Genomic DNA, 15,983 nt, shown 5'->3' on the forward strand with positions numbered 1-15,983 from the left:
ATATATATAGATAGATATATATATATATATATATATATATATATATATATATATATATATATATATATATATATATATATATATATATATATATATATATATATATAGATAGATAGATAGATACATTATATATATATATTTTTTATTTTTATTTTTTTATTTATTTTTTTTATTATATTTATATCTCATGTAGATCAATGGGCTTCTCAAGGATTCACCTAGCAGTATAATTTACATGCTTTTTTTTTAAGTTCAGGTGAACTGAAACTAACTTCATATTCACAGTAATTAATATTAATATAAGATTTGGCTTGTCACTGAATTCTATAGCTAAATGCCTTTGTACTTAACTGGTTTCTAAAATTAGGATCTAATCTCATGGCTTTATGGTCTCTCAATCAAAATGACAAGTTCAACTGGTAATTTGTGCAAAAAAGGAAAAAAAAAACAAATTTTTGTACACATCGTTATGGTGTTGTATTTTAAATTGTATCCTTGTTTTTTTTAGTGCGAATTTGGATATGGAAAAACTGAGTGTAATTAATTGTGTCCTCATGTAATAGAATCTTGTCTGTTAGATGATTTTGCTTTTTGGGTTCATCACAAAACCTCCCACAATGGCCAATCTGGACAGGATATTTAGGAGCACATTAGCAACACACAGGATCATTAAGTCAGAGTTATGGTTTTCCTGGGGGTGATCTGTGTCTTCAAGTGTTGGACCACAGGGAAGCCTGAGTTCTGAAGAATCAATGCTTTTGAGTTGTGGTCTTGGAGATTGCTACTGAGAGTTCCCTGGACTGAAAGAAGATCAAACCAGTCAATACTCCGGGTATATAAAACTGGGCTGATAGAAAATCTAAAACTCTAGTACTTTGAACGCATAAAGAGAAAATAGTTATGCTGAGAAGGGTGAAAAGCCAAACGTAGATAACGGTAAAGTAGAAATTTACTGTCTGACACCTGATGGTTTCTCAACATTCATCAGTAAACCATGGATGGGCTAAAATACTTGAAGTGACACTGTCACTGGATAAACTATTTAAAAAAATGCCCAGACTGTAAAGAAAACAGTAAGACCCCTTTCACACCAGGGCGTTTTGCAGGCGCTATAGCGTTAGAAATAGCGCCTGCAAAACGCCCTAAAGAAGCTGCACCATTGCGTGTAGTGTGAAAGCCCCGAGGGCTTTCACACTACAGCGGTGCGCTGGCAGGACGTCAGAAAAAAGTCCTGCCAGCAGCTTCTTTGGAGCGGTGAAGGAGCGGTGTGTTTACCGCTCCTCCACCGCTGCTGGCCATTGAAATCAATGGGGCAGCGATGTAATGCCGCCGGCAAAACGCCGCTATTGCGGCGTATTTACGGCGGTTTTAACCCTTTCGCGGCCACTAGCGGGGGGTAAAAGCGCCCCGCTAGCGGCTGAAATCCGCCGCAAAAAATAGCAGCGTTTTACCGCCAACGCAAGGTGCGGTGTGGTGTGAAAGGGGTCTAAAAGCCGAACTAAAGCACCAAAAAAGAAAATTTAAAGGAGGTAGACTTTTTGGGTCAAAGAGTAATCTTCTGGCCAAAAAAGTGTCCTATTCTTCCTTGCTGTTTTTCATTTTGTGTACACTGCATGTGACATATATGCAGTGCAGTATACATTAAGCCCCGTACACACTATCAGATTGTCTGCTGAGTTTTTCCTTCAGATTTACCAAAACCATATAATATGAGGTTAGACCTTAGGAGTTTCAATGTGTATGCAATCAGGCAGGCCCTTCTACTACATGGTTTTGGTAAATCTGAAGGAAAAACTCAGCAGACAATCTGATAGTGTGTACGGGGCTTAACTGACTAATTTTATAAAATGCCAGAAATGGAGGTAGGTGCTGAGACGCTGTAACTCTAGGGTAATTGTGCAGACGTTACATAATTTGTAGCTGCCCAGTGACAGACCCAATAGACATAGGACACGGGATAAGACTGGCATGAGATGATATTGATAACGCAATGAGAGAGAAGTGTTGACTTCCTATCACTAATCTGCCTGCATTGTATAGAGAAGTATCTGGTCTCAAAAAAGGTACTTAGTAAAAACAGGTTTTACGTAAAAATATTGTTAGCGTATTGATGAGGGGAAGGGAGAAACCAGTTAAGGGCAAAAGACATATGTAAGATTTGCAGTTGCTTCATTACTTATCGTTATTTTCCTTTGGGTGAGATTCAACCTCAGTCAATGGATCACCTAAAGCCTGATTGCACATAATGTACCCTCAGATGTTTGTAAGGACATCAACCCATCAGTTTACTGATATGATAATTATGACTTTTACAATATTTACTGTTTTTTTATTTTCCCACTTTGTATTATATACCCTTTTTCCTGTTTAAAGTTCTTTTCTTTCATTTGTAGCTTTAAAAGGTCACTGTGCACCTAAAAACCTGCTTTTTCTGCCACTTAGCAAATAATCTCCCCCTCCAAATCTTTGCCTCACTTGGAAGTACAGTGAAAGTAAGTTCGAAGGAGATGTATAGCCAAAACTTGTTTGGCTGTACTTCTTCTGTGAATCACAGGAGTGCAGTCCGTTCTGCACTCCTATGACCCTTTTTTTCAGCGGACTCACAGAGCCGGTCCATGCTGGGGAAAGATTAAGCCCACGTGATTGGGATCCACCCAGGAGCCTGGACCACCACCTGGCTCAGCCTCTCAGCGAGCCGTTGAGAGGCTGAGCAAGCCACTTCAGTGAGGGGGGCAGAGCAGAGAGCGGTGACTGATAGACCCCAGTTCTTTGCTCAGGGAGCACTAAGAACTGAGCGATCAGCGGTGTTTGATTGCTCGGTTCTTAGTCTTAGAGCTGGTGGAGAACAGATGAGCCAATGCTGCATCCACCTAGGTAAGTATCAGTCTAAAAAATAGAAATTCCTGTACTTCTTTTTTAATCCCTAACATGAAAAAACTACTAAGACTACTAGGTACCACACCAAGAAAAAATTATTAAGAAAAAAATTTTACATTTTGATTGTACAAAACATTTAAAAAGATTTAATTGTAAATGCTAAACAACCAAGTATTCAGAAGAATTGCAGTTACATATCATAACATTAGTCATAACTGTATCCCAGGTTTCTAATAAAGAGGATCTTGTATACATATATTCATCTCCAATATGTTTCACAGGACAAAGTCCGCTTCTTCAGGGAGAGCTGGGAAATATCTCTGCTATGAGGGTTTATATTGCATGTAACTTGTTCCCAGAATTGCAGCCACAGAGAGAAAGGGACCCAGTCAATAAAAATGAGATATATATTGGATAAGAAGAAGCTGGTATATGTCTCCTTATGAGAAACATGGCGGGGGGTGGGGGGGGGAAGAAAACAGAGATGAGAAGTACAGTGCTGTGTTTCTGGCAGTGGCCTAGCAACACAGGATGCTAACAGCTTCCTACTGGTTGGCAAAATAGTGATCTGCCTTGGAAAGTGTACCTCCTTTTCTGCTCTAACCAAATATTGCCAGCTAAAGGTAGCTGCAGTAATGACAGGGGAGTTCTTTGCTCCCCTGTCATAGCCCATACAGCCACTGATCATTGCCTCATTAAATAATCCTGGCTATACCATGCAGGCATTCCATCCGCCCACCTGCTGCCCAACTTCTCCCACAGGTTGCCACCAAAGGGAACTCAATCAGAGCCTGGCGATGATGTTACAGGGCAGAAAAATATTAATATTTTGAGAATAGAGGCATGGAAGTTTTTGATGTCTTATAATGCCCTGTACAAGTGGTCGGATTTTCCGATGCAAAAGGCCTGATCGGATTATGTTGTCGGAAAATCCGATCGTGTGTGGGCTCTATCGGACTTTTTCCGTCGCAAATCCTGACGGAAAAAGTTTGAGAGCTGGATATAAAATTTTCCGGCAACAAAATCCGATCGTTTGTAGAGAATTCCGACGGACAAAGTGCCACGCATGCTCAGATTAAATTAAGAGACCAAAGCTATTGGCTTCTAGCCTCTACGTCTTGGGTCTTCAAACTATGGCCCTCCAGTTGTTCAGGAACTACAATTCCCATCATGCCTAGTCGTGTCTGTGAATGTCAGAGTTTTACAATGCCTCATGGGATGTGTAGTTTCGCAACAGCTGAAGGGCCGTAGTTTGAGGATCCCTGCCCTACGTAGTCCCGTCGTACACAAAGAACGTCACCACGTTCCGAACGATCGGATTTTCCGACAACTTTGTCCGACCGTGTATGCAAGACAAGTTTGGCACAAAATCCGTCTGAAAAAATCAGACCGTGTGTACAAGGCATAAGGGTTAGGAAAGGGAGGATTTATAGGTTTTTTAGCCTTAAAAGTATACCTACATTTTAATGAACACCCTTTTAATTCAAATTTCTCTTTAAACACAATAAAAAAAACAAAAAACAAGAAAGCATTCCTTTTTTTTTTTTGCAGAGCCCCCAGCTCCACCTGTTTGTTTTGGCATTGAGTTATGGATAAATGTCAACTTTTTGATCTATGTAATAGTGTTACAAACACTAAAAACAACTCTCAGTGTTTTAATAGGCATGTCAGCCACCCTGTTATCCTCTGAATGATAGTCCTTCTCAACGCAGTCTCTCTTAACATGAATGAAGAACGGCCGGCTATTTGAGGCTTTGTTTTTATGCGTGAGTTATTTTTTTTTCCTCTCAACCCAAGGTGCAGATATTAATACCATTGCTCGTACTTTATTTCTGCCCACAGTATTAATTTTTATTCATTTTTAAAATTTGCTAATGGAAAGGCTTCTGTTTGGGTCATTAATCAGCTGTGAATTTCATTCCCTTGTTTTGTAAAAGCTGCTGCAACAAATAGTTTTTTTTTTTTTCTTTTCTTTTTTTTTTTTTTTTTTTCACAAGGCAAAAATCTTGGAGATAGATTCAGCCAGCGTAATTAATTGTACCCAGTTACAGAAGATCAGCAAGTTTGTAGGATTCACATGCTGCTTTACCATATGGCTGCCCAGTAGGCGAAAAATTTGATTAATGTTTTGAAGTGGATTTTTTCAGCAATATTAGAGCCCAGATGAGGAATTTTCCTTTCTAATGGTAATAAACAGCTGATTTCCACCAGAGCACGCAAGTTGACTGGTATATTACCGATCTGAAGATATCTACACATCTGCATGTGTGACATGGAAGGCGAATGCACCTACAGCCTATTTAAATGAAGCTCTTCTTTTAAACCTCTTTTACATAATCTCCCACGCTTTAGAGAATTACTTTATTGTAAAAGTACAAATAGAAAAAGGAGGACTAAAATCATTTGATTAGGTGACATGATTGCATGTCTGACTGCCATCTCTCTATGGTCAACGTAAAGTGGACATCATCTTAAATATAACATTAAAAGGACAGGCAGTCTCCTTAAACCTGTAAACCGGTTGTAAATGCAGCATGCAGTGGCTTGAAAAAGTATCCATACCCCTTGACATTTTTCACATTTTGTCATGTTACAACCAAAAATATAAATATATTTTATTGGGATTTTATGTGATAGACCAACACAAATGGGTTTATTTACTAAAGATGACGAGTGCAAAATCAGTCTCACTTCTGCAGAGGAAACCAATCAGCTTCTAACCTCAGCTTGTTCAATTAAGCTTTGGTAATAAAACCTGGAAGCTAATTGGTTCCTATGCAGAAGTGAGACTTATTTTGAACTTTCCAGCTCTAGTAAATAAACCACACTGTCACATAATTGTGAAGTGAAAGGAAAATTATAAATGGTTTTCACTTTTTTTTTTTTTTTTACATAAATATCTGAAAAGTGTCGCATGCATTTGTATTCAGCCCCCTTTACTCTGATACCCCTAACTAAAATCTAGAGGAACCAGTTGCCTTCAGACATCAGCTAATTAGTAAATAGAGTCCATCTGTGTGTTATTTAATCTCAGTATAAATGCAGCTGTTCTGTGAAGCTCTCAGAGGTTTGTTAGAAAATTATAGTGACCAAATAGCATTATGAAGGCCAAGAAACACACCAGACAGGTCAGGGATAAAGTTGTGGAAAAGTTTAAGCACTTCAGCCCGGACCGTTTTGCTGGCCAAAGACCAGACCACTTTTGCGATTCGGCAGTGCTTCGCTTTAACTGACATGCGGTGTGGCTCCCAAACAAAATTGATGTCCTTTTTTTCCCACAAATAGAGCTGTCTTTTGGTGGTATTTGATCACCCCTGCGGTTTTTATTTTTTGTGCTATAAACAAAAATAGAGCGACAATTTTGAAAAAAACACATTATTTTTTACTTTTTGTTATAATAAGTATCCCCCAAAAATATATAAAAAAACATTTTTTTCCCTCAGTTTAGGCCGATACGTATTCTTCTACATATTTTTGGTAAAAAAATTGCAATAAGCGATTGATTGGTTTACGCAAACGTTATAGCGTTTACAAAATAGGGGATAGTTTTATGACATTTTTATTAATCATTTTTTTTACTAGTAGCGGCGGCGATCAGCGATTTTTATTGTGACTGCGACATTATGGTGAACACATCGGACATTTTTGACACATTTTTGGGACCATTGTCCATTATACAGCAATCACTGCTATACAAATGCAGTGATTCCTGTGTAAATGACACTGGCAGTGAAGGGGTTAACCAGTGGGTGGCAGTGTAGGGGTTAAGTGTTCCTTGGTGTGTGTTACTAACTGTTGGGGGGTTGGGCTTTCTTTTAGTGAACACTGATCTCTGCTCCAATCACATGGAGCAGAGATCAGCATCACTTGTTGCTAGGCAGAACGGGGAGATGCTGTTTACAATGGCATCTCCCAGTTCAGCCGCCCCATGAGACGTTTGCGGGTATGCCCGCGGCGATCGAGTCCGCAGGACCCCGCGACCGGACTCACGGGGGTCCCGACTGTGATGGCAGGGCAGCATTTAAGATTGGACGTACCTGTATGCCAATATGCCTGCCCGTGCCATTCTGCCGACGTACATCAGCGTGTGCCGGTCGGGAAGTGGTTAAAGCAGGGTTAGGTTATAACAAAATAACTTAAGCTTTGAACATCTCATGGAGCACTGTTCAATCCATCATCTGAAAATGGAAAAAGTATGGCACAACTGCAAACCTACCGAGACATGGCCATCCACCTAAACTGGCAGGCCGGACAAGGAGAGCATTAATCAGAGAAGCAACCAAGAGGTCCATGGTAACCCTGGAGGAGTTGCATAAATCCACAGATCAGGTGGGAGAATTTGTCAACATTAGAACTATTAGTTGTGCACTCCACAAATCTGGCCTTTATGGAAGAGTGGCAAGAAGAAAGCTATTGTTGAAAGAAAGCCATAAGAGGTCACGTTTGCAGTTTGTGAAAAGCCATGTGGGGCAAACAGCAAACATCTAAAATTTTAAGTTATTATTTAATACTACATCAATAATTTTGTTAAATTAGTTTATGCAGGTGGGACCAACAGAAAATCTGAACCTTAACTTAAAGTATTGTGTATCACAGTGGCCCCCAAATTTTTTGCCACCGGTGACCGGTTTTGTGGAAGAAAATATTGCCTTGCCAAGGACCATTGCCTTTCCCCAAATGCAGCTTCCCACTATCCTGCCACCAGATGTAGAATGTCACTGTAGCCTGTCACCAAAAAATACCAGATGCAGCTTTTCACTTAAGAAAATCAGGCAAAACGTTCACTCCCAGTCAAAAGCGAGGATGTTACATTATTCACACGCTCTTCTTGCAGCCTCTCCCCAGTGATATGGCATCCGACAGAGCCGGAAACCTGCACATGCGCAGTTGCTACTGTGTTCCGTCCTATCCTAGAGTGAGAGGGCAGAACATCGGTGATGGCCGGCGGGTGCTGAGAGATGATGTCATCTCTCTGCTCACCCGCCACACCTTGATCAGTGCAGCCTTCACAGGCAAGCTGCAAGCAGAGCATAGACTGGCACTAGTCTGCGCCCCGGGGGTTGACGACCCTTGGTGTATCATAAGCAATTGCCATTTTCCTCTGTACTGCTGTTATATTTTTTGTTCATCTCAGTTTTTCTTATTTCCCCTAGTCTTTTCTAGCCACTTATTGTCTTAATGCATGTGCTCCAGTATCAGCTACACATCATTGCTCTAGACTGGCTTCCTCATAGTGACAGTGGAGGACCATGGTAGTGCAGTGTGTCAGAAAAGCATTATTCTTTTAATTAATTGAAAACAACATCTGGAAATGCATTATGTTTTTAAAACATTATAAGAGATTTTGATTTAGATCTTCTTAAAAAATACATCCCTGCATGAACTACTTCCCTCATTAGGCTGAGAGCCATGCAGTTTATTAACATTTTGGCCTTGTAGTGGGCAACAAACCTTAAACACAGACAGCCCTGCAGTTTACTGTAAGAAAAATAGCAAGTGCACATAATAATCTGATATTTATTGGGCATTTTTCCCTAGAGTAGAGTTCTTTGTATGCTGAGCTTCTAAGATTAGGTCAGGGCAGGGTAGAATTTTAACCCCTTCACGCCTAAGGGTAAAACAAATGTAAATGCCTAAGCATAATTTTGCAACTTTGACATGTGTTGGTAAAACTGTACATTTCATTACAACTACTTTGTCAGTCCAGGAGGATTATACCTTGTTTTTTTCAGGACAAATTGGGCTTTATTTTGTTGGTAAATAGTAAATGATATCTCATGATTACTTTTTTTACTATCAAAGGAAAACTGGCCCAAAATAGTAATATATTTTTTTAAATTTTAGCTGTATATTTTTTGCTATTTTCATAATTTATCACCAAATAACAACCCAAAATAATTTTTCCTTCTGATGATTGTAGTGATACCATATATGTGTATGTTAGTTGTACAGCCCAGAAACATTTTTGCTCTTTTTTTATCCTGCATAAAACACACTGACACTGATACTAATTTAAATTCAATTTTTTCAAATTCTACCCAAAATATGCTGACCTTTGACTTCGACCTGGGCTCTAAGCCCTTGTACACACGGTTGGACATTCCGACGGAAAATGTCAGATCGGACTGTGTTGTCGGATAATCCGACTGTGTGTGGGCTCCATCGGACTGTTTCCGTTGGAATATCCGATGGACAAAGTTTTAGAGCTGGGCTATAAAACTTTCCGACAACATGCTCAGATCAAATTCCTAGACCAAAGATGTTGGCTACTAGCCTGAACTTAGTCCTGTCGTAATGAAATAACATTGTCACGTTACGTACGATCAGATTTTCCGACAACTTTGTCCGACCTGTGTATGCAACACAAGTTTCGGACAAAATCCGATGGATTTTGTGGTTGGAATGTCCAACCGTGTGTACAAGGGCTAACACTAACCCTGGCAAACCTTTATCTTGTTATTTTTTCTTTCTTTCTTTCTTTTTTATTCTTTCTTTTTAATACATTTTTTATTTTTATTTTTTTTACACACTTTGGTTTGTTTACAGTTTTCTTTCCTGCAAGAAGAGGAAGATGCAATGTATCATTCTATTTATTCAGAAGAGGAACTAAACACAGGGCCTGGCTCACAGTTACTGATCACTGTGATAGCCAATCAGAGGCTATCAGGTGACCTGGAACCAAAAATCCCATGTCCTGATTATTAGTATGAGACCCGGGGCTCTCGGTGAAAGCCCAGTCACTGCGCTGGGAACGTGCTGTGCTCCCAGCACAAAGGGAGATACACTTATATGTGGCCCTACAGAAAAACAAAACACTTCTGTGAGGCCGCATAGATGTGTGCAGTTGGCGGGAAGGAGTTAATATGGGCTGACCAAGCCATGTAGGAATGTTGTGAGATCTTTTATCAATAATAAAGAAACTCATTAAAGAATATAATGAAGAATAGCACTCTATAACAATTTTGATTTATTGGACAGCATATGATATTTGAAATGTATATTAGACAAGAGAAAGATTGTCTGTAAGTATTGAGTCAATCGTGGAAAATGGATGGCTATTGCCCTTTTTTCCAAACCGTTTTCCAAGTAATTAAGAGGGGAATATACTAAGTCATTGGCGTGCATCGTTATATTGACAACTGAAGATGCATAAATTGGGTGGGAGGAAAATCTTTTGACGTTCAGGAAGTTGATCTGGAATTTAGTACCTCCACTAGGTATGGACAGCAACATTTGCACAGTGGTTTCTTTATGCTAATAAAGCAGAATAACAGTAACTATAAGCATCTTATACAGAAAACGAATCTCTGTTAATGCAAAGCAAATCTTTTTAGAAATGTACCACCTCTGGTGCTTTGCAGTGGCTCTTATATTCAAAAACCAAAGTCCTGGAAGAGATTTTTTGTTTAACAAGAGATAGTGGGTTTGCGCTATGGATGGGCCACAAAAAAATACTATGGAAACAAGAGGGCTGCCTCTACCCAAGGTTCTCAACCAAAGGTTGGAACGAAATACAATAAAATACGAATGTTAGTAGTAAGGGCGCTCTGCTCTAATCATAAATGCCTTATAATTCCCAGGGATAAACAAATAAATTAATGGGTGTTTTTTCTAAAAAAATCTGTACAAAAGAAATATAAAGTTCAATGTGCAAATTTTGTGGGTTCCAGTAAAGTGCATGACAAAAAAAAATGCACTTTACTGGAACCCACAAAATTTGCACATTGCACTTTATATATCTTTTGTACAGATTTTTTAGAAAAAACACCCGTTAATTTCTTTCTACTAACATTCGTATTTTATTGAGATTTTTTGTTTAACTTATTTATCATTAGACATGAGTGAATGAGCTCGTGTTCAGTTTGTGGAGGGTCTTCAAAACCAGCATGAAGTCCTCAAAAACCCTGAACTTAACACTAAACCACTTTGAAGGCTCTAGGAGGAAAATGTAGTTTGTTTTTGTTTGCTTTTAAAACTTTTTTCATTTTTAAGGCTAATAGGTAAGCTATTGTTGAAAAAGGGCCATAACTGTGGTATTTAAAGGATTTGTGTATTTTCAATGATGCTCTTTAGGACACATATAAAGATCATCTCCACACTATATAGTAATTAAATGTCTATTTTTTTGCTATGCAGTTAAAATGAAGGGTGGCCGCAACATTTGTCCAATGATGGTGCAATCAAACTAGTATTACAGAGTCCAGTATTGAATGTTAAAAACATTGGTTTACTTCCTCTTTGATTCCCTGCAAAGGTAAAGCATAATGGACTACTATGCATTGCATAGTAGTCCATTATGTGTCACTTACCTGACACAGGAGCCAGCGAAGTCACCTCTGTCCCCTGTAGTCCAGAGCATCCATCTTCTCGGTGGGTCTCGCTGCTCTGTGGCTGTCATTCAGCGAAGCTGAAATGATGTCACTCCCGCGCATGCGCACGGGAGCCGCCACTCGCGGCATATCACCGTTGACAGCGGCGCGCTCAGTGCGCCGCTGTCTACGGCGCATGCGCCGTAGACATCGGTGCCTGTCTTTAGGCAAATATCTCCTAAACCGTGTAGGTTTAGGAGATATTTCTTGGACCTACAGGTAAGCCTTAATCTAGGCTTACCTGTAGGTCAAAGTTGGTTGTAAGGGTTTACAACCACTTTAAGTGGTAGCGGTCCATTTTATATTTCTTAGTATATTAAATATGAGAGGAAGGCCTCATTCAATGATTTGCAGGCTATAGTTTAGATTGAAAGTAAGATTTAAATTGGAAGGGCATTGGTTAGTAGTCAGATTTTATACTAACATAAATGTTAAAGAATGTATGTACCTTTGATTCTTTTTGTAAGGAGGCCTTCTCTATTCCATACAAAACTTATGAGACAGCATTTCTATGAACAAAGAGATAGAGGGGGGTTGGGCTAAATCTGTTTTATGGAGTAATTCTTGCCATAAGTGGTATAACAGTGAGCGATTGGTTGCAGCCTTTGGGAATCTTTACTCCAGGAATGTCTATTAGCCCAAAAAGTGCCCACTCCGGGGTAGATAATTCACTAGCTGTGAAGAGGCATAGTGTACTAGTGCAGTCCAAAATGATTTTATTTTGAGACAAAGCCAGGAAGCATGAAACAGGCCTACATCTGGATGTCTGCATTTAAGATCAGGAAAGGCAAAAGGGAGAGGAGAGTGCACCAACAATCTATGGAATGCCTGGGCAGTGACATCACCCATAGCCTTACTATAGGGCATCTGTTATGAGCTGTCCCTCCTCTCCACTAAAGCCAGCTGCTGTGAGTGATCACATGACTGGACCAGACTGTCATGAAAATAGGTAAGTATGTGCATCTTCCTACTAGAGGGTAGTTAGTATAGGTGTTAGTAGGGGTGAGAACAGTTTTAAGCTTAGATCGTTTTTTTTTAGGATTGCCTTGGCAGCTGGGTAGACTTTGAAGCTCAGACCCTGATGTTATTGAGGTAATCCCTGAGATGTCCAAGCTGCTTTTAGCTTGTTCAGAGCTGCCTCTTCAGCCCAAAACTGAAATCTATATAAAATATATATTGTGGATAGGCTTACTCCTACACATCATTTGCCTGCCACCTATTATTTTATTATTTGAATGTAAAAAAAAAATAATCTCCCCCTATCATTCAGTTACATGTGTTAATGGATGAAATAGGCTATTGCTTCAAGCTGCATTTAGCTGGTGTACGTAAGATAGAAAATCAATTAATAATGTTACATCTTCTGCAGTTAAAGTTTAATTTAGTTTTTCCAACCAGTGTTGGTAGAGCTCATATTGATCAAGTTGACAACCTCTGTCAATTAGAATGAACTACAGACAACTGATGTGATTGTGTGATGGATGAGAAGGATTATCTTGATTTAGATCTGGACCTTTTCCCTAAACAACTGGGTGTGTTTTTGTCTGTACTAAACCATTTTCCGTGGTGCAAATCCTAATACATCAAGGGTAAATATGTTCCCCACTGTTACCATGTTTTTTTGAAATGACTGTATCTGTCTAAGAAAGAAACATGGTTGTCTCTTTGACATACTGTTGCTTCTTTTCTACAGTTTCTACGCTCTGTATAGAGGCAATTGATGGTCATAAACCTTTCCAACCTTATGTACGGTGTATATATTCTCTTCTCCATACCAACTATCTTCTTTTATTTGCTATTTTCTGTTCTGTTAATTTTAGAACGTGCCCTGTCTAGTGACCATGGAGTTGCACAACAAAGGGAAGTCTTCTTCATCATAGACGAACATGCATTATAGTCCACCACAATACTTATCTCACAAGGTCAAGAATAAGTTGTAGAGGCAAGCACTCCAGCAGTCTGCCAGCAAAGACAGCATATTCTACAGCAGCATAGAAGATTATGCTTAGATATCACTTAGCACTAACCAGTGTACCACTGGTTGTCTATAATTTACCACTTCAAAGGACTGGTTTAGAGGGAAACTATTCTGTTAACCTTATTCTCTGTACTTTCTTTCCCATAGCATTCTAGAATGACTTAAAGTGATTGCAAAGTCAGAAGGTTTTTATCTTAATGCCTTTTATGCATTAGGATAAAAAGACTTCTGTATGCAGCAGCCCCTCTCGGCCCCTCTAATACTTACCTGAGCCCCATCTGAATCCAGTGATGTTATAGGAGTGTTTTAGCTGCCTGGGACTCCCTTCCTCATTGGCCGAGACAGCAGCGTGGCGCCATTGCCTCCCCCCTGCTATCAATCTAAGTTAGCCAATGACCAGAGAAAGGGGTGGGGCCTGGCCACAGCTCTGTGTCTAAATGTACACGGAGCTGCGACACGGATGCCCCCATAGCAAGCTGCTTGCTGTGGGGGAACGCAACAGGGAAGAGGGGCCAGGAGTACCAAAGAGGGACCTGAGAAGAGGAGGATCTGGGCTGCTCTGTGCAAAACCACTGCACAGAGCATGTCACATCTGGTATTTTTAACTAAAAAAAAACAAGACTTTAATATCACTTTGGTGGTTTGCTGGGATCCTTCTATCATTTCCATCTGCCATTCAGATTTTTATTCATTCCCATAATGCACTGCTTCAGCACTTGGCTAGTGTGCACACAATAAGTGATAGTTGAAGGCACGTCATACTGTACAATAGTAAAGAATCGGAAAGAGGGAGGAAGACAAGTGGGGTTATATGCTGTATTAACCACAGATTAAAAAACAGAGTGAACTGATTAGAAAGTGCAGATAGGGAAATCCACCAGAGAGAGAAAATTGAGTACAAAAAGAATGAAATAATTGTACGGGAACCTGTATTGTGATTATTATGCAATAGTCACTATTGATTTATACTTTATTGGTAACATTTTTCCTTTCTTTTCTTCAATATCTTTAATACTTAAAGAGTAAATCTCGCCAGTTGATATATTCAAGCTCAGAAAGTGCCAAAGGAAACCCTGTTGGTAATTCGCCAAAGATCAGCACTGAATATTTGGCCAGGCCTGTATAATTAGAAAGACAAGTCTTCCTGAGTAAGAGGAAACACCCTACCGGCATCACCATGTGGTGTTCTGCATTATTACCGAACCATGTAAAATGATGCCACAGCGGGAGGAGTTGCCTTTCTCACATAATCACGGTCATTGCTATGAGTACCAACAGCTGCCGAAGTAAAGAGTGAGGGTGCTGGGAAGAGAGCAGATTTAAATGGAAGTCATGCTGGGTTTCTGGAGAGCTGTAAGGTGAGGAATTACAAGGAGACAACCTGGGTAGAGGAACATTGCCATTCTGTGCATTGTGGATCCCTAGGAACATGCTGCAGATGGAATGGACTTGTTGAGATGCCAAAGTCATACAAGTCTCTACTTGTCTGAAAAAAAAAGACAATATAAACTCCATAGAGTGTGTTATTGGCATGGTTTTGATGCTTTAATCCTTTAAAAAACACTCGTAGTAGCTAAGTAAGGGCATCTTTACCAACTTTATTCATTTAAAGGCCACTTTTACTTTATACCATTGTTTTATACCATTACCATTTATACCAGTAACAAATTTGCTGTTTTGTTAATTTTTTATTTATATTTAAAGTGGGAAAAAAAACAATCAACTCTTAAAAAGGCTCCTCTCTTCCTTATATCTGTTCTTACTAATCTGTGTATAAAACTCTTTTCAGGCCCCTCTGGTCCAGTCATGTGATGCAGCTCCCCTGTCAAGCAGTGGCTGCAGGAGAGGGAAGCAAGCACTAATAACGGATGGGCCATACAAACCTATTAGTGACTTAGTTAGTCAGGTTGATAAAAGATACAAGTCCATTTAGTTCAACCAAATAAAAAAAAAATACAATCCCATATACACACCCCTATACCCACAGTTGATCCAGAGGAAGGCGAAAAACCCCCAGCAAAGCATGATCCTATTTGCTGCAGCAGGGGAAAAATTCCTTCCTGAGAGCCAATCAAATTTTCCCTGGATCAACTTTACCTATAAATGTTAGTACCCAGTTATATTATGTACATTTACGAAAGAATCCAGGACTTTTTTAAAGCAAACTACGTAAAGATAAAGACTGACCCCTTGTCCTCTGTGATGATCTTAAAGTGAATAACTCAACACTAACCCCGCTTTCAGACATTACCAGCCATTGTTGAGCACCCTCTCCTCTTGCAGCCAGCCTGGTTAAACATGGGGAAATCACGTGACGGGACCAGAGCAGAGCAGCCTGAAAATAGTTAAGTATACAGAGCTTTCTTACACAGGTTAGGAAGGGGGAGGGAACCCTTTTTAAGAATAGTTACAATGGCAAAAATAATTATTTGATCCCCTGCTGATTTTGTAAGTTTGATCACTCACAAAGAAATGAAGGGTCTACCATTGTTATCACAGCTGTATTTTAAATGATAGAGAGAGAATATCAACCAAAAATCCAGAAGAAAACACAATACAAATGTTATAAATTGAGTTGCAGTTCAGTGAGTAAAATAAATATTTGATCCCCTTCCAACCAACAATAATTCTGGCTCCCAAAGGCTGGCTACAGTATATGCTCGTGTGTTACACAGATTAGTCCTGTCAATTTAAGAAGGTGCTCCTAATGACAACTCGTTATGTGTATAAAAGACACTGTTCTGTCCACAGAATCTTCT

General features: G+C 39.5%; 1 protein-coding gene across 1 annotated transcript in view; it reads left to right on the top strand.

Annotated features, from left to right (window-relative positions):
* The window catches only part of WWOX (WW domain containing oxidoreductase), a 1,357,802-nt gene that overhangs the window by 181,322 nt on the left and 1,160,497 nt on the right, over positions 1 to 15,983 (top strand). The gene's annotated exons all lie outside the window — the stretch shown is intronic.

Source organism: Lithobates pipiens, unplaced genomic scaffold (assembly GCF_037356315.1).
Source record: "Lithobates pipiens isolate NorthernLeopardFrog02 unplaced genomic scaffold, aLitPip1_a1.2 Scaffold_10, whole genome shotgun sequence".
In the NCBI taxonomy this organism is placed as follows: domain Eukaryota; kingdom Metazoa; phylum Chordata; class Amphibia; order Anura; family Ranidae; genus Lithobates; species Lithobates pipiens.